Below are 19,777 nucleotides of genomic sequence, written 5' to 3' on the forward strand. Positions count from 1 at the left end.
TCTCCAGGCACACCCAAGGAAAGGACTAGCTGGTGGCGAAGCTTTCCGAGCCTGGCCACCTTGTCTAGAAGGGGACCCGATGGCAGAGCAGGGGTATTCGGGCGGGGAGGGTCCTCCCTTACGCCGTGGAGGCCGGGGCTCCCAGCCACCTCTCCCCTGGGCTGCACACGGATGGCGGTAACCAGCTTCCTCGGGGTGTGCCTCCGAGGAAGTAGCAGTGATGGGGGCGGCCACCCCAGCTGCTGCCATCCCAGCAACACGGGATCCGAGGAAGTACCATGTGGGGGAACAGCTTACTTCCCTGCACAAAGCAGGTATAATTGTAAAGCAGTCACACACCATCCTGATTTCAAAACTCCTACAGAATCCGGAGAAATTCTAGTATAAGCTGCATTAACTAGACACATCTGCCTCATTCCCTGCCAGCTCGTTAACTCCCCGGCCTGTACTTGAATTCAGGACAGGAACTGGCCTCCTAGCCACGGCGCCCGGGCTGTTCCCAGCCGCCTCTAATCAATACCATCTTCCCTGCTTGTACTTACACAGGACTCCCTGGGGCTCCCACCCACGTTCTAGGCCAGAGTCAGCAACTCCACAGGCCACATCCTGCCTGCCACCCATTTTTTTTACAACCTGTGAGCGATGAGTTCTTATGCTTTGAAAGTGGTTGAAAAAATCAAAAGAAGACTATTTTGTGACATGTAAAAATTGTACTCAGATTTCAGTTTCCATAAGTAAAGTTTTATTAGAACACAGACACATTCATTCTTTCCTCTGCGGTGCATGCTTTCACGCTACCACGGCAGAGTCCAGCTGTTGCCACAGACACCATATACCCAACAAAACCCAAAACAGTTACTGTCTTGCCCTTTACAGAAAAAAATTCACCAGCCCCTCATCTACTCTCTTATTTTCCCTCTAAAGCTTCACTGTCCAATAACATAGCCACATTAAGCCATTTAAAATTTCATTTTAATTAGTTAAATTAAAAATTCAGTTCCCACATTTTATTTGCTCAAAAACCACATCTGTCTGGTAGCTATTAAATGGCACAGACATAAACAATTTCCATCATCACCCGAAATTCCTTACATAGCACTGCTTTGGAGGCACAGAGAATAGGTCATAATCACTCTTCCACAAGGATCCCCTTAAGTACTGCCGGCTACCCTGACCTTGGCAGATCTTTGTTCCTTAAGCCAACTCTCTCCAACCTTTATATAAACTGGCACTGAGTTGCCTCATCATTCTGATTGCCCTCTCCCGAACTTACAGGTTGTAAACATCCACACTAAAATGTGACTGTCAAAAGTAAACACCATATTCACAATGAGGTCAGCCTAGCACAGAGGATCAAAGTATCACCTCCTCTGTTCTGTAACCTATGTCTCTGTTAATGCAACCTGATAGCATTAGCTTTTTTGTTTCCGCATCACACTCCCTGCTTCGTACTGGCCTTGCATTGCCTAAAAGCCCCAGGTTTTCTCATGTGCTCATTAAACTCCACATGCACATTGTTGGATGTGAAGGCCTGAGAGCAAGAACTGACCTTTATCCATTTTAATTCCTGATGGTTTGGTCCATCAGTCCAGTGTGCTGAGATATGACCTATCTCCCAACCACAAGTCCCAATGTCCTCAATGGACACATCCACGTTTACCCTAACACAGGTGCAAATGGAGCAGAACCCAGGGCAGAGCCCAAAGTGCACCCTTGCTTGCTCCCACGAGGCTGGCATTGGCTAACCTCCAGCCTGTCGTTAGCCAATTATAAGACAATTCACTATATGTAGTTCAGGAACTGAAAGTCGGTCCCTGGATAGCTTTTGAACCCACAAGTATTGGTGAGCCAGGGAGCCCAGGAGGAAAGAAGTCATCCCCTGAGCTACGGCCTTGACACTCCAGGTTCTATCCTGTCCTGACCCAAGCCAGGCCCCTGTGCAAGGGCTGGGAGGTCAGTCTGGGCTGATGGTGTGTGAAGCAGGGGAAGCTTCCCTGGGGACCAAGAGCTGCTGAGTGTGTCCGAGAGCCAGGCAACCACCACCGTCTCGGGGCTTGGCCTGGAGGAAGGTGCAAGGAGACCGTGAGCCCTGAGTGCATCTTCAGCCTGTGAGCTCCAGGAGACAGAATGTATGGGGCTGGCCATGTGCACAATGAGGACAGGGGCTTCGGCATCCCCACCCCCGGGACCACTCACTCCTGCACGCACCACTTCACCTGACGCACGTGTAGTGAGCACCGTGTGGGTTTATTACATGCTCACCACACTGGGTACTGGGCTTCAGGAACACACTTTGGATTCTGTAATCCTCGGCCACCCCGTGACGTCGGTACTATTATCGTCCCCGTCTTACAGGTTGAGAAGCTGAACCCAAAAGTAGTTCAAGTCCTTGCCCAAAATTGCTGCTCTGGCACCGGCTCCAAACCAAGACCTCCCTGACACTACAACCTATGCAGTTAGCATCACGTTGCTCTGCCTCCCACAACACGTGGAGGGGATGAGGTAGGATCCCAAGGATATCCAGAATGAGCAATTGTGTCTATGGAATGAAAGCAAGCCCTGGGGTGCCTGCAGGGAGCAGTCGGGTAAGCCACTGGCTCTTGATTTCAGCTCAGGTCATGATCTCTGGGTCCTGGGATCAAGCCCTGCATTGGGCTCCAAGCTCAGTGCAGAATCTGCTTGGGATTCTCTCTCTCCCTCTGCTTCTCCTCCTGCTCTCTAAATAAATAAAATCTTAAATAAACAAAAAAACAAAGAAAGAAAGCTTCCAGAAGAGGTGAGGGTTAGGTCACCCTCTTCTTAGCCTAATTCATGGTCTCCCAGCCCCTGCCTCCTGCCCAGTGTCCAGCACAGGAGACACAGGCAGTGCACTGGGACTGCCGTGTGGGTGCTGCAGACTTCTGCCTGCAGCCAGGCCATTAGCACCAGGGACGGACTGTGAGTGTGACAGGCGATAGTGGTGATAGGATCATGACCACGGACCGCCAGCTGAGTTCAGCTTCCACGAGCCTCGGGGGCTCCATTCCACCATGGGGGCCCCCACACAACAGTGCTAAGTGAGCTTTAACTCCTGCTCTGAGGATAAGCACACTTCAAAGCCTCTTCATGTTTTTACATTTATTTTTAAATTTATATACAATAAAATGTACTCTTTCTGGTTAAAGGTTCTGTGTCTCTTGACAAATGCATAAAATCATGTAAACACAATCAAGGCAGAGAATAACTCTATCACCCCCCAAAACTTGCCCCTGTTGCCTCTTTGGAGTCACCCCCACCCCACTCAGTAACCACGAGTCCCTTCTCTGTCCCTATCGTTTTGCCTTTTCCAGAAAGCCATCCTAACGGATCGTGCCGTGCGTCAGCTTGTCGGCCTGGCTTCTTCCACTTAACACAATACGATAAGATTCAGCAGCAGCATGGCCTGTCTATCTGTAGACAAGCTGAGTCCTATTCCATGGCACGGATGGACCCGCTTCTTTATTCCTTCACCTGCCGAAGAGCATGTGGCTTGTTTCTGGTCTCCAAAAATCATGAACAAAGCTGCTATAAACATTTGCATACTCGTGTTCTCCTAAACATAAGTTTTCAATTCTCTCGGGTAAATTGGAGCAGGATTGATCATTGGCTCATGTGGTGGGCGTATGTTTCACTTCATACGAAACTGAGAAACTGCTCTTTAAAGACGTTGTACCATTTTTGCGTTCCCCGCCCCCCAACCCCAGCAATGAGTGAGAAGCTCAGCATCCTTGCCAACAGTGTGTCAGCTTGGATTTCTTCTGTTTTAGCCATTTCCATAGGTGCGTAAAGGTATCTCAGGATAGTTTTAATTTGCATTTCTCCAATGACTAATTGAAACTGTTGAGCATCTTCACATGGGCTTAACGCCATCTGTATTCCTCCTTTGGTGAAGCATGTGTTCAGATCATTTGCCCATCTTTTTTTTTTTAAGCCATTTGTTTTCCTATTGATTTTTTGAGAGCTCTTTATATATTCTGGACATAAGTCCTTTGTCAGATATGTGATTTACCAGTATTTTCTTCTGCTCTGTGGCTTGTCTTTCCATTCTTGACAGCATGCTTCTCAGAGCAAATGTCCTCTTAACACTTCTCAGTTTATCCAATTTACCTCTTTCTCTTTTATTGATCAAACTTATGGTGTTGGATCCACGTACTCCTAAGGCTACACAGATTTTTCTATATACAGATTTCTATATAACAGATTTTTCTATATATTTTTTTCTAAACAGTGTTTGAAGGTTTATGGGAAGGTTTAAACTACAACTTTGATTTCTTTAATAGATGTAGGACTATTTGGGTTATCACGCACGAGCTCTGATAACTTGCAGGAACTGGCCCCTTTCATCAAAACTGTCACATGTACAGGCTGGATCTGAACTCAGGGTGACCCTCACTGTTTGTTTTCTCACCAAACTCCTGAGACGGAGGTTCACAGGAGCACAAAGGCTAGAAAGGGTAGCCACAGATGAGCAATGACAAAGCAAGAGGAGCAGTTCTCCCACCAGCTATGCACGTCCCAGGGACTCTGAAGACCCAGGCTGCCCGGGATCTCACTGGGCTGGGGCTGGGCTCCACAGGGCAGAAGTGAGGCCTTGGGTGGAAATCAGGGGTTTGCAGGAGACGCCGCCAAAGAGGGAGAAAGGAGGTCAGATGCCAAGCTGGCGGCTCAGGAGAGGCAGAGCCAGGCCGGGGAGTGTAAAAAGAAGTCAGGAAGGAAGCAGAGAGAGTACGTGGTGTGATCTGTCCGTGCCCCCACCAGGCTTAGGCTAACAGCACAGATGTCCTGCCCCAAACTCTCCAGCTGCTCCCCCAGCCTCCACCTCTACAGGGTCACAGAGCAACTACTCACTGGCCAGTGAAGCCCCCATGAAGGTCTCATGGGGCTAGAGGCACCCCCTCCCCACAGCAACATCAGCCCCAAGTGTCAGGAGCAGCGTGGACCCACCTAAGAGGCAGGGAATTGTAGAAATACTCCAGAAGTTATCTCATGAAGTCTTCCTTCTTCAGGCCCACGGCGTTGATAATCATGAGATTAAAAATTACTGTGCTTGTCTAAAACAGTTATTTTGCTAAAAATAACTGTCTGTGCTGCAGCAAAACCTTCCTGGAAGACTAAGAAATGGTTGAAATCTCAGCCTGCAATAGCTAATGAGTCCCCAGGGCCACCCCACTGAGAACTGAGCATTGGCAGAAGCCTCATTGCTCTGGAACATTCTCTCCATGTTATCTTGCTGCCGTCTTCGATCTGTTCACCCCTGGGCACTGGATATAGATGCCCCCTTGCGTCCAGGCAGGGTGAGTGAGCAACAGTCCCCACCCGCCCCGTCCTGGAATCCAGGATCCACTATGCTCCATCCAACACACTGCCTTGTTTCTCCATGGTCGACGGGTGGGAAGAAAGTGCTGACTTACTGAAGATGCCTGGCCCCATCCCAAGCCTCGGAACGCAGCACTGAGCAAGGAGATGAAGCCCTGTCATCACAGAGCCTATCACGGGGTGGGGGGCAGGGGTGACAGGAGGAAATAGAATTGAGGAGGTGTCAGGGAGGACTTAGCTGCATCATCTGAGAGACCTGAATGACCAGGAGCCAGACATGGAAAGTTCCAGAAGGAAGTTAGGCTGCAGAGGCCCCAAGAGGGGAATCCAGGTCTGCAGGGGGAGATACAGAAGGGTCCCAGCAGCCACAGCCCAAGGATGGAGAGACAGCAGTGGGAGACCAGGTCGGGACTAGGGACTGGCCTCCTGCAGCCACACTCCTCGAGGTAGGCCCCTATACCAAGACTTTGAGCAGCCCCTATTCCCGGGCGCTGTGGCCTCTGGGTGGCTTGCAGAACTGAGCATGTCTATGCTTGTGGCTTCTCAATCTGACAAAGATTGGACATGACCAAGCGGCCATCGGTGACAGGTCAGTGCTTGTGAACCCAGTGCCAACTGTGCACACGAGGGAGATGCCAGTGGGCTGATTTTCAGGCCTTTCCGGAGAGCTGCTAACTCACCCAAAGAAAAGTCAGGACTCAGAGGCAGTAAGAGAAAGGATCATGCATCCTGGCTTATCAAACTTGGGAAGCCAGAGATGAGTGTGGCTTCCCCACCCCAGAGAGAACTGGATGTTGGGAAAAGTGCTCCACAGTTTTCTAATGGAAGAGGGCATGCGGCCCAAGCCCCCAGAACTTCTACCTCCCAACCTGTCTGGCAGGGGGACAACTCCCTCCCTCAGGCCTGTGCTCAGACCCCTAAAGGTAATAAGGCTACCTGTGCCAAGCTCCACTCTTAATTTCTCCATGCTGTGGGCTGAATGACGTCCCCCCAAAGTCCTGTCCTCCTGGGTCCTCAGACCTGACCTTATTTGGAAGTAGGATCTCTGCAGATATAAGCAGTTAGAATGAGGCCGGCCATACGAGATTACAGACCCTAAATCCAGGGACAGTGTCCCTCTAAGAGATGTGGACCGAGGACGTGGTGTTACAACTACAAACCCAGGAGCACCACAGATAGCTGGGCCACCAGCAGCCAGGAGGATGCAAGGAGCGCTCTTCCCTGGAGCCTCCCGAGACAGCGGTCCCCCACTGTCACCTTGACTCCAGACTTCCAGCCTCCAGAGCTGGGTGGGAATCAACAGCCATCTGGTCACAGGAACCTGTGAAGGCAGCCCTAGGAAACCAATGCGCTCCATTTACAAAACATCTGAGAGTATGGTTGTGACATCTTTGGGAAGAAATGGTTTTGGTGGCGCCAGTGAACGCTAGTGTGAAAGAAGCAGTGCTGACCCAAAATAAACATGTCCCCAGGGAGCAGGCTTTTATACCCCAAGCCTTCCTAGAAGTGCCCCAAGGCCTTTTTGGCTTTTTCTCAAAGTCACTCACAATGCACTTGTAATTCAGTTGTTTGTTTTTGTTTAAGTAGGCCCCCCGCTGGAGCCCAGTGTGTGGCTTGAGCTCACAACCCTGAGATCAAGACCTGAGCTGAGATCAAGAGTCGGACGCTTAACCAACGTAGCCCCCCAGGCTCCCCAGAAGTCTGGTTATGTCCTTGCCATGTCTTGTCCCAACCACAGCAATTTCTAAAACCACAGCCTAAACCTTGGTGCCCCTCTGAGGATCAGAAGCTCCATGGGCCAAGAGAGGGACGATGGATGGAAACTACTGCCTGGGACACACGCGTGGCTTAACGTCTAGTCCTGGTGCCCTGTGAGTCCTGGCATCCAGTTCACCAATCCTAAGAGGCTCCAGGTGAGGGTTTGCTGTGCCACTTCCCAGCCCTGAGGAAGAAAGAAGCAGTGACTCTATGTGGACTCGTGGGTACCAGCCGCTTCCTTGGTCCTGGCTCAGCTCCCATCACCATGAGGCATGCGACAAGAGGCAGAGTCTCTGACACTCCCCCACTGCCCACTCCCTTTCCTAGAAAGCACAATGCCCAGAAGTCACAGGTGCTTTAAACTTCCCTCAGGAAGACACAAAGAGATGGAAAAATATTCCATGCTCACGGATTGGCAGAATTAATATTGTGAAAATGTCAATGTTACCCAGGGCAATTTACACGTATAATGCAATCCCTATCAAAATACCATGGACTTTCTTCAGAGACTTAGAACAAATTATTTTAAGATTTGTGTGGAATCAGAAAAGACCCCAAACAGCCAGGGGAATTTTAAAAAAGAAAACCATATCTGGGGGCATCACAATGCCAGATTTCAGGTTGTACTACAAAGCTGTGTTCATCAAGACAGTGTGGTACTGGCACAAAAACAGACACATAGATCAATGGAACAGAACAGAGAACCCAGAAATGGACCCTGAACTTTATGGTCAACTAATATACGATAAAGGAGGAAAGACGATCCACTAGAAGAAAGACAGTCTCTTCAATAAATGGTGCTGGGAAAATTGGACATCCACATGCAGAAGAATGAAACTGGACCACTCTCTTGCACCATACACAAAGATAAACTCAAAGTAGATGAAAGATCTAAATGTGAGACAAGATTCCATCAAAATCCCAGAGGAGAACTCAGGCAACACCCTTTTTGAACTTGGCCACAGTAACCGGAGAAGGACAAACAGTGTATGTTCTCATTCATTTGGGGAATATGAATAATAGTGAAAGGGAATATAAGGGAAGGGAGAAGAAATGTGTGAGAAATATCAGAAAGGGAGACAGAACATAAAGACTTCTAACTCTGGGAAATGAACTAGGGGTGGTGGAGGGGGAGGAGGGCGGGGGGTGGGGGTGAATGGGTGACGGGCACTGAGGGGGACACTTGACGGGATGAGCACTGGGTGTTATTCTGTATGTTGGTAAATTGAACACCAATAAAAATTAATTTATATATAAAAAAAAATAAACTTCCCTCAGTATTTCCCTGTATTTTATGTAACATCCCAAGTAGGAGTGCCATTCCAAGGCACTTTCCCAAGGAAGAATCAAGAACTATGGGTGGTTAGGAATGCCCGAGGCCACCCAAGGAAGTAGTGCTGAAACCTGCATCAATTTCTCCATTTCTCCTGCTTGTGCTTTTTGCATTGGGCCACACAGGCTCACTGCTCTTTCTAAGCGGGAGTGAGAACTGTTTATTAGAGCACCCATCATTATGGAGTGCTGCGCGGGGCATGACACAGAGTGGGCTTAGCACCCACAGCCCTGCCTGCTGAGGACTCCCCATCAAAGACACTGCTTAACCCTACCTGGCCAAGAGCTTAGAAAAGAAAAATATTTCAGACCGGCACAGTGGTTCTGAGTCTTGCCCTAACCTCATGCCTATTTCACCTCCACACAGGTGAGCATTCTCATGAGAATGTGCTCATGCAGTTATGAAGGCTGGTGAGACCAAGATCTGCAGGGGGCCGGCACCCTGGAGATACAGGAAAGCTGATGCTGCAGGTCCAGTCTGAAAGCCACGGGCTGCAGAATTCCCTCTTGCTCAGGGGAGGTCAGTCTTTTGTTCTATTCAGGCCTTCACCTAACTAGATGAGGCCCACCCACATTATGGAGGGAAATCTGCTTTTCTCAAAGTCACTGATTTATGTTTATTTTGTTTTTCTGTTATTTTTTGAAATCCAGTATGGTTAATATACAGTGTTATGTTAGTTTCAGGTGTACAATAGAGTGATTCAACAATTGTCTACATTACTCAGTGCTCATCACAACAAGTGTACTCTTAATCATCTTTACCTGTTTCCCCCATCCCCCACCCACCTCTCCTCTGGTGACCATTAGTTTGTTCTCTAGAGTTAAGAGTCTGTTTCTTGGTTGGTCTCTGTTTCTTTGTTTTGTTTCTTAAATTCCACATACAAGTGAAATCATATGGTGTTTGGCTTTCTCTGCCTATTTCACTTAGCATTATACTCTCCAACTCCATCCATGTCGTTGCAAATGGCAAAACTTCATTCTTTTTTATGGCCGAATAATATTCCATTGTCCGTATACCACTTCTTTATCCATTCGTCAGTCAATGGACATTTAGGCTGCTTCCATAACTTGGCTATTGTAGATAATGCTGCTATAAACATGGGGGTGCATGTATGTTTTCGAGTTAGTGTTTTCATATTGTTTGTGTAAATAACCCATTGACAGAATTACTTATCATATGGTAACTCTATTTTTAATTTTTTGAGGAATCTCCATACTGTTTTCCACAGTAGCTGCACCAGTTTGCATTCCCACCAACAGAGCAGGAGGGTTCCCCTTTGTCCACATCCTTGCCAATGTGCTTTTCTTGTGTTGCTGACTTTAGCCATTTTGACAGGTGTAAGGTGCTGTCTCATTGTGGTTTTGACCTTTTTAAAAATTTATTTAAATTCCATTTGCCAACATTTAATATAAGGTTTTGATTGGTATTTCCCTGATGATGAGTGATGTTGAGTATCTTTCCGTGTGTCTGTTGGCCATCTGGATGTCTTCTTTGGAGAAATGTCTGTTCATGTCTTCTGCCTATTTTTTAATTGGATTATTTGGTTTTTGGGGGTGTTAAGTTCTTTATATATTTTGAATACTAACCCTTTATCTAATATGTCATTTGCAAACATCTTCTCCCATTCAGTAGTCTGACTTTTATTTTTATTGGTTGTTTACTTTGCTGTGCAGAAGCTTTTTATTTTGACGTAGTCCTGCTTGTTTATTTTTGCTTTTGTTGCCCTTGCTTCAGGAGAGATATCTAGAAAAATGTTGATACAGTGAATGTCAGAGAGATTACTGCCTGTGTTCTCCTCTAGGATTTTTATGGTTTCAGGTCTCACATTTGTCCTTAATCCAATATGAGTTTTTTTTTTTTTTTAGATAGTATGAGAAACTGGTCCAGTTTTATTCTTTTGCATGTTGCTATCCAACTTTCCCAACACCATTTGTTAAAGAGACTGTCTTTTCACCCATGGAATCCTTTGTCAGAGGTGAATTGACCATATCATCATCAGTTTATTTCTGGGTTCTCTATTCTGTTCCATTGATCTATGTGTCTGTTTTTGTGCCAATACCATACTGTCTTGATCACTACAGCTTTGTAGTATAACTTGAAGTCTGTACTTGTGATACCTCCAGCTTTGTTTTTATTTTTCAAGATTGCTTTCGCTCTTCAGGATTTTTTGTGGTTCCAAACAAATTTTAGAATTGTTTGTTCTATCTCTGTGAAAAATGTTACTGGTATTTTGATAGAGACTACATTAAATATGTAGATTCCTTTGGGTAGTATAGATATTTGAACAATATTTGTTTTTCCAATCCATGGGCATGGAATGTCTTTCCAATTGTGTCATATTCAATATCTTTCATCAATGTTTCATAGTTTTCAGAGTACAGATCTTTCACCTCTTTGGTTAGGTTTATTCCTAAGTATTTTATTATTTTTGGTGCAACTGTAAATGGGATTATTATCTTAATTTCTCTTTCTGCTGCTTCATTACTAGTATAGAAATGTAACAGATTCTGTATATCAATTTCATATCCTGTGACCTTATTACTCAATTCACTTATCAGTTCCAGCAGTTTTTTGGTGGAGTCTTTAGGCTTTTCTACATATAATATCATATCTGCAAATAATGAAAATGTCACTCTTCCTTACCAATTTGGATGCCTTTTATTCCTCTCTCTTGTCTGATTACTATGGTTAGGACTTCTAGTACTAAGTTAAATAAAAGTGGTGACAGTGGACACCCCTGTCCTATTTCTGATCTTAGGAGAAAAGCTCTGTTTTTCCCCATTGAGGACGATGTTTGCTGTGATTTTTTCATAGATGGCCTTTATTATGTTGAGGTTTGTTCCCCCTAAACCTACTTTGTTGAGAATTTTTATCATGAACGGATGTTGTACCTTGTCAAATGTTTTTTCTGCATCTATTGAAATGATCATATGGTTCTTATTCTTTCTCTTGTTGATGTGATATATCACGTTGATTGATTTGTGAATGTTGAACAATGCTTGCATCCCAGGAATAAATCTCACTTGATTGTGGTGAATGATTGATATTATGGGATTTGGTTTGCTAATATTTTGTTAAGGATTTTTGCACCTATGTTCATCAGGGATATTGGCCTGTAATTCTCTTTTTCTTTTGTGGTGTCTTAATCTTTTTGGTATCAGGGTAATGCTGGCCTCATGGAATGAATTTTGAAGTTTTTTTTCCTCTTCTATTTTTTTAATAGTTTGAGTAGAATAGGTATTAACTCTTCTTCAAATGTTTGGTGGAATTCACCTGTGAAGTCCATCTCGTCCTGGTCCTTTTGTTTTTTGGGAGGTTTTTGTTTGTTTGTTTGTTTGTTTGTTTGTTTTTTTACTGATTCAATTTCAACACCAGGCTGTTCAAACTTTCTACTTCTTCCTGATTCAGTTTTGGGAGGTTTTATGTTTCTAGGAATGTATCCATCTCTTCCACGTTGTCCAACTTGTTGGCATAGAGTTTTTCATAATATTCCCTTATAGTCCTTTGTATTTCTGTGGTGTCAGCTATTTTTACTCTTTAATTTCTGATTTTGAGTCCTTTTGATGGGGGGCAGTGGGGGAAAGTGAGTCTGGCTAAAGGTTTGTTGATTTTGTTGACCTTTTCAAAGAACCCGCTCCTAATATCATTGGTGTTTTTTTTTTTTTTAATTTCTATTTTTAAAATTTCTGATCTAATCTTTATTATTTCCTTCCTTCTACTGGTTTTGGGTTTTGTTTGTTCTTATTTTCCAGCTCCGTTAGTTGTAAGGTTAGGTTGTTTATTTGTGATTTTTCCTGCTCTTTGAGGTGTGTCTTTATTCCCTCCTCTACCATTTTGGTTGCATACCAAAGATTTTAGACCATTGTGTTTTCATTTGTCCCCATGTATTTTTTAATTTCCTCTTTGATTTCTTAGTTGACTGATGCCTGTTTAGTAACCTATTATTTAACATCCAAGTATTTGTATTCTTTTCAGTTTTCTTTCTTGTGGTTGATTTCTAGTTTCATAGAGTTGTGGTCAGAAAAGATACATGGTATAACTTAAATATTTTTTAATCTGTTGAGACCTATTTTGTGGCCTAATATGTGATCTATTCTGGGGAATGTTTCATGTGCACTTGAAACAATGTGTATTCTGCTGTTTGAGGGTGGAACATTCTGAATGTATCTGTTAGATCCATCTGGTCCAATGAGTCATTCAAAGCCACTATTTCCTTGTTGATTTTCTGTTTGGATGATCTACCTATTGCCATAAAGGCAGTGGTAAAGTCCTCTACTATTATTGTATTATTATAGATTACTTCCTTTATGATTGTTATTAGCTGCTTATGTTTTTGGGTGCATAAATATTTACAATTGTATATCTTCTGGTTGGATTGTTCCCTTTATGATTATACGGTGTCCTTCTTTGTCTCTTGTTACAGTCTTTGTTTTAAAGTCTATTTTGTCCAAGATAAGTATTGCTACCCTTTCTTTTCACTTCCATTTGCATGATAAGTGCATCCCTTCATTTTCAATCTGCATGTGTCTTTAGATCTGAAATGAGTCTCTTATGGGCAGCATATAGATGGTTCTTGGTTTTTGTATCCATTCTGTTACCCTGTGTCTTTTGATTGGATCATTTAGCCCATTTACATTCACATTAATTTTTGTTAGGAATTACCTATTGCCATTTTGCTACTTGCTTTATGGGTTGTTTTTGTAGTTCTCTTCTGTTCCTTTCTTTTCTTCCTCTCTTCTTTTGTGGTTTGCTGGATTTCTTTAGTGATATATTTGGATTCCTTTCTCTTTTTTTGCACATCTATTACTGATTTTGGATCTGTGGTTACCATTAGGTTTATATGTAACATCTTATACATATAGCAGTCTACATTAAGTTAATGGTTGCTTATGTTTGAACTCATTCTTTACCCCATCTCCCCCAATTTTAGGTATATGGCATCAGATGTTACATCATTTTATTTTGTGAATCACTTGACTGTTTATATAGATATACTCATTTTTGCTGACTTAAGTTTCTGTTCTTCTGCTTATGGCATTTCCTATCCACTCAAAAAGTCCTCTTTAATATTTCTTGTAGGGCTGGATTAGTAGATAGAAATCCCTTTAACTTTTGTTTGGGAAACTCTTTATCTCTCATTCTGTTCTGAATGACAGCCTTGCTTGATAGAGTATTCTTGGTTGCAGGTCTTTCCTTCCAGCACTTTGAATACATCATGCAACTCCCTTCTGGTCTGCAAAGTTTCTGCTGAAAAATCAGCTAAGAGTCTTATGAGGTTTCCCTTGTATATAACTGCTTTCTTTCCTCTTACTGCTTTTAAAATTCTCTCTTGATCACTGCATTTTGCCATTTTAATTACTATGTACCTTGGTTTTACCTCCTTGGGTTGGTTTTGTTGGGGGTTCACTGTACCTTCTGGATCTGGATTTCTCTTTCCTTCCTCAGATTTGGGGAGTTTTCAGCTATCATTTCTTCAAATAAATTTTCTGTCCCCTTTTCTCTTTCTTCTCCTTCTGGGATCCCTATAATGTGAATGTTATTATGCTTGACGGTGTCACTGAGCTCCCTAGGTCTATTCTCATTTTGCATGTTTTCCCCCTCTCTCTGCTCAACTTGATTACTTTTCATTACCCTGTCCTCTGGGTTACTGATCTGTTCTTCTACTTCCTTTTGTTTACTACTTATTCCAGGCAGTTTGTTTTTAATTTCATTTATTGAGTTCTTCATCTCTGATTGGTTCTTTTTTATGTTTCCTATTTCTTTTTTGGGGGTCTCACTGTCTTCCACTCTTTTTTTAAAAAAGATTTATTTATTTATGATAGACATAGAGAGAGAGGCAGAGACACAGGAGGAGGGAGAAGCAGACCCATGCTGGGAGCCTGACGTGGGACTCGATCCCGGGACTCCAGGATTGCGCCCTGGGCCAAAGGCAGGCGCTAAACCGCTGAGCCACCCAGGGATCCCCTGTCTTCCACTCTTAAGTCTAGTGTGTATCTTTATGACCATTACTTTAAATTCTCTATCAGGAATATTACTTATCTCTATTTTGCTTAAGTCCCTTGCTATGATTTGGGACAAATTCCTCTGTCTCCTCATTTTGTCTACTGTTATTTCTGTTTCTATGTGTTAGGAAAGTCTGCTTTGTCTCCCATATGTGAAAGTAGTGGCTTTATGAAGAAGAGGTCTTGTAGTGCCCCACAGTGCAATGTCTCCTTTTCACCAGAAAATGGTGCCTCAGGGGGTTCTCCTATGTGTGTTGGTACAGGGGTGTCCTACTCTTTGTCTGCAGTCCAGTTTGTGATGATTCTCTGCCTGTTGTGGGCAGAGTCTGGTCCCTGTGTTGTTAATGGGCCAGTCCGGGGCCGCCTTGGGCCTGAGCTGAGTCAGACCAGGTGTTTGCCAGAGATGAAGTAGCACCAAACTGCAGGGCACTTTCCCTGTATTGTCCCCCAGAAGCTTTTATTGGTGCATGGGGCCTGCAGTCAGACCAGCTGCCTTCCCCCAACCCACTCCTGGGGCCGCTGTCAGACTGGCCTGTGGTCCTCTTCCCCTCTCCCTGGGGCAGGACTCACTTTGGAGTGGGGCTGGCCCTTGTCAGGGCTGTCTGCACAATGCCAGGGTGGTAGGACTGTTTTGGATGGGTTCTACAGGAGCGTATTAGAGGAGAAGGATTCTGCATTCTGGAGAATGCAGGGGTGGGGCACAAGGTACCAACAATACACCATGGGAGGGAAAACTGACCAAGCTGAAGTAGAAGGGTCATGTCCCGAAGATGAACACAGGGGCAGGGCCAGCTGTTAGCCAGCTAGGTGGAGAATTGGTGCTGGACACCTGGTTCCTGCAGGTGTCCTGTATCTGGATTGGGGGCCAGAGAGGGAAATGGCTCCTGCCAGCTAGCTTGGAGAATTCTCATAAAAGACCTCTGCCCCTCCAGCACACATCCTCAGAATAGCAAATAAACTCCCTCCCACATACCCCAGGCATTTTTCAAACTGCTGCTTCTGTGCTGTGTATCTCCATGGGGCTGTTTGCTCTGTCTCTTTAAGGGCAGGGACTCAGCATCCTCCCACCCTCTCAGCTCTCACAGAGCCAAGTGTGCTCATTTTTACAGTTCCAGGTGCTACCCACTGATTGTAAGAACTGGCAAAGTTAGGCTCCTCTGGTTTTCAAAGCCAACTACTATGGGGGTTCCTCTTCCCTGTATGGGTCCCCAGTGCCTGAGGCAGCTGGGCTGGGTTCTGCTCCTCTTCTGTGTCTACAGCTGCAGGTCCCTCCCTCCTGAGGACAGTGTCGGCCCAGTTTAGTTCCCATCTGTGTCTCTGCCCATTGCACTTTCTTCAATGTGGACTCTTGTTCATGTTTAGCTGTGGAGAGTCTGTTCTGACAGTCTTTGGGTCATTTTCTGGGTCATTTATGCCAATCTGGGTGTTACCTACATGTCCCCCTGGGGCAAGGTGAGCCCAGGATCCTCCTACCCCACCATCTTCCTGGAAGTCCCTCAAAGTCATTGACTTAAATGTTAATCTCATCCAAAAACACTGTCATAGGAAATTCAGAATAATGTTGACCACATATCTGGGCACCATGGCCCTGTGAAACAGACGTAAAATTAACCACCCAAACCCCAACAGCTAGGACTATTGCAGGCTCTGGGCCATGATGGGCCCTGGCCAGGAGGCTTGGCTGGAGAAGCAGCACAGAGTTGTTACGGCCCCAGTATGTAAGAAATCATCATGAATCTCAGCATCTGTCAACAAGCTCATTTTAGGAAGGAGGCTGCCCTAAAATAACTTGGAAAAAGTGTGATCCAGCCTACTCCATTTAGGGATGAGGAACCTAAGGACCAGAGAAGAAAAAGGACTGCAGACACTCTGCCCTCACAGCACATACAGGGTGGTACCACTGCCACAGGAGCAGCGACAGCCCTCACTACTGAGCTGTGGGCTGCCAGGAAAAGGCCCCACAGAAGGATAACCAAGCCATGAGTTCCCAGAGCAAGGCTCAGGGTGGGATGGATGATCTTATGGCAAGTGCACATCACCAGACCACCTCACAGCCCTCACCACCTGTAGGTTCACAGAAGGCACAGAGCCTGCGCTCATGGAAAGGGCATCATGTGAGAGTCAAGAACTTCAGTTTGGTCCTGGCTTTCTTTGCTCTTGACTGTGTGATGTTTGCCCCCCTATGCCTCTGTTTCCTGATGTGCAAAATGAACCCACTGGCTTAGATTGGCATTTCTGAGCATGGGAGAGGAATGGTAAGCATTTCAGATTCCTTAGAGGAGTTGTCAATACACAAGAGGCACAAGCCCTGCCCTCAATCTGCTAAATCAAAACCAGAGGACAGCACTTCCAAGACCAGCTGAGAACTGAACTCTGTCCATCACTATAAGTGTCTTGAAGAAATGTTATGTCAGACCACCGGGAGCATCCCTCAGACAATAAGAGCCCAACACATAACCCTCTTTGGGAAACTACAGACCCAAGCCACAGGTTTATACTCGGTCTCTGACTCTTACCTGTTGATACCATTTCATGGAGATACCATTTCAAATCTCTGTGAATACAAATGTCTTTAACATAGCAGCCTCCATCTATAAACACTAATTCAAAAACATAGCTTTGATCTGAAAAGTAAGCCTGAGCCCAGGCCACGTATGTGAAGAATGTGAAGGACATATGTGGAGTCCCCCTGGAGTATGAGTGCCTTGGCGACTCCAGGACACTGTGCACTATGAGAGGAGATGCTTTTGTTCACTGCTGCTATGAGACGGTAGAAAACAGAGATGCTGTCCTCCTGCCCCTGTTTCTGGCACAGAGCTCCTAAAATCCTCCCTTCCCCAGTGATAAGGGCGCTAGGAGCATCCCTTATTCATAGGAGGCAATTCGGGGCAGGGGGCTCCTGGGTGGGGGCTGGGTGCCAGAAAACCTGAGTCATGATTAGTTTAGAATTTTCAGCCCCACCCCCCACCCTCCAGAAAGGGGAGAGGGTGGAGGTGAATTAAGAGTTGGTCATCCCTATGTGAGGAGGCCTCCATAAAATCCCAGTAGCTTGGGGTTCAGAGAGCTTCCAGGTTGGTGAGCACACCCACGCTGAGAGGGTGACATACCCCAACATCATAGGGACAGATGCTCCTATGTCCAGGACCCCCCCATACCTCACCTATGTATCCTTCATCTGGGTGTTCATCTGTACCCTTTATCACATCCTGTATTAAATCGATAGACACGTTTCCCTGAGTTCTGTGAGCTGTTCTAGCAAATTAGTCAAACTTGAGGAGGGGCCTCAGGGAACCTCCTTTGTGGCCAAGTTGGGCAGAAGTTGTGGGTCACCTGGGGACCTATGACTTGCTGTTGGCATCTAAATTGGGGGACAGTGCCATGGGATGAAGCCCTTAACCTGTGGGGTCTGTACTGTCTCCAGGTAGACGGTGTCAGAACAGGGTTAAATTGTAGGATGCACAGGCGTGTGCGAGAACTGCTCAGTGTGAGAAAACTTCAGGTGACCAGAGTGAAGTGCTGTGTGAGCAGGAGAGGAGACTCAGCGGCGGGAAGAAATGAAGTTTTTCTTATACAGCTGCATCCCCCGCACCTGGATCAGGGCTAGGCACATAGTAGGTGCTCAATAAGTAGCTACTGAAAGAGTGAATCAATGAATGAGTTTGCCCATCTTTATATCCCTGGCCTCGTGTTTGTGACAACTGATAAATCAGTGCATTAACAAATGTGAAGGATTTCTAAACTTCTCAAAACACTTTCATAAATACCTCACTAGCTCATCACAACCATCCAGCCAATTCTCCCTGCAAAGTAGGGGACACCCTGCTACCCCACACCATCTTCCCAGGTGGGTACATGCGTGCCTAAGGACAAATTTTCTATGCACCAAAGTTGGAGTCCAGGGGAATCCGGGGTCCTAGAGGGCAGTCCCCTGAGGGCTGTCACATGCCTGTCAACCAAGATGCAGGTCTCAGATTCAGAGCCTCTGTCCAGATCCACCAATTAACTAGGATTTACCCACATGCAGGAGTACATAAGGATACTCTACCTTACAAAAAATATGTATATATATTTCAGGTGGTTTATCAGAACTATATAAAAAAGTGAAAAATAATTGAAAATAAAAATTAGGTCCAAAAAAAAATTTAAACCTGAATACAATGAAAAAGTTGCAAGGGAGAAACATGCACACATGAAGCCCCAAAGAGCCAAAAGCTTCGATTACTGCTCCCCCGAAACTAAAGTGCAAAGAGAAACCAGTGGCACAGCTCTCGGTGCCCACAAAGAAAAAGATGTGCTAGCTTGTCAGAGGAAACAAACTGTCCCCCAGCCCAGACACCTAAAATTGCTCACTGCACATATTTTAATTACAGGAGAGGATACTGCATAGTAACAGGGCAGTAAGACTCTTAAGACTTAAGACTCTTAAGACTCTCGATTAAGACTCTTTATCGTAGCATCCCTTAATAATGGCTGAGAAACTGCACAAAAGTGTGGCATGGCAGGAACCTCTCCTGGGGAGTCAGGACAGCACAGCACAGGTTTGCACGTGCCTCCAGCCAGGTGCTGGAACAGCTGGAGCAACGCAAGGAGGGGCCGGGGTCTCCAGCAAAGACCTGTCCCATGGGCGAGCGCTGGTGCTCATCAGGAGCAGCTCCCATCATGTGGAGGCCCCAGCAACACTGACAGGGATGCGGGGAAACTGAAGAGTCTACCCACATACCCGGATTCTGATTCTAGAACAAGGTTTCAGATAATGGCTGAAAGAAGTGTCTGTTGAGGCCACTCCTCACTTATGACCAAGAGGGAAAAGAAGAAAGCTGTCTCAGCGGCATATAGAATATGCTCTTTATTTAAAAACAGCAAACTCCAGAGCAAGGAGGGAGGCATCAGGATTCTCCCAAAGGAGCTCCAAATCTCTGAGCTTAGGTTAAAAATGGAAGAGGGGTGAGCACACAGCTGGCTCACTTTGTTCAAAACGGGTATCTGGCCTGGCCAGAGGCCACTCCGACGGGCAGCACAATGCAACGACCCCGAGCATTCACACGGAGCTCACGCAGCTTCGCATCCCCAGACGGGTGGCGCAGATGCCCTCGTGCGAGAAGCGTGTATGAGTGATCCACAAAGACGTAGAAATGCCCAACACCCAATCGCTCCCCACGTACAACACTGATCTGAGAAACGCAGACTCACTAATTTAAGGAAGAGAAACATGGAATGCCCAGACTAGGTCTAATAAAGCACAGTCCACGTAATCACTAGGTCCTCCCACTTTGAAACGTGGTTGGCCAAGCAGGGCTTTAGGGGGAAAATGTAACCCGGTCATTCATTCGTTCCACCTGCCAGCACTTGG

At 45.6% G+C, this 19,777-nt stretch overlaps 1 protein-coding gene across 3 annotated transcripts in view; it reads right to left on the reverse strand.

Annotated features, from left to right (window-relative positions):
* CNIH3 (cornichon family AMPA receptor auxiliary protein 3) overlaps positions 1–19,777 on the reverse strand; it is a 213,289-nt gene that overhangs the window by 51,849 nt on the left and 141,663 nt on the right. The gene's annotated exons all lie outside the window — the stretch shown is intronic.

The sequence above is a fragment of the Nyctereutes procyonoides genome, unplaced genomic scaffold, assembly GCF_905146905.1.
Source record: "Nyctereutes procyonoides isolate TBG_1078 unplaced genomic scaffold, NYPRO_anot_genome, whole genome shotgun sequence".
In the NCBI taxonomy this organism is placed as follows: domain Eukaryota; kingdom Metazoa; phylum Chordata; class Mammalia; order Carnivora; family Canidae; genus Nyctereutes; species Nyctereutes procyonoides.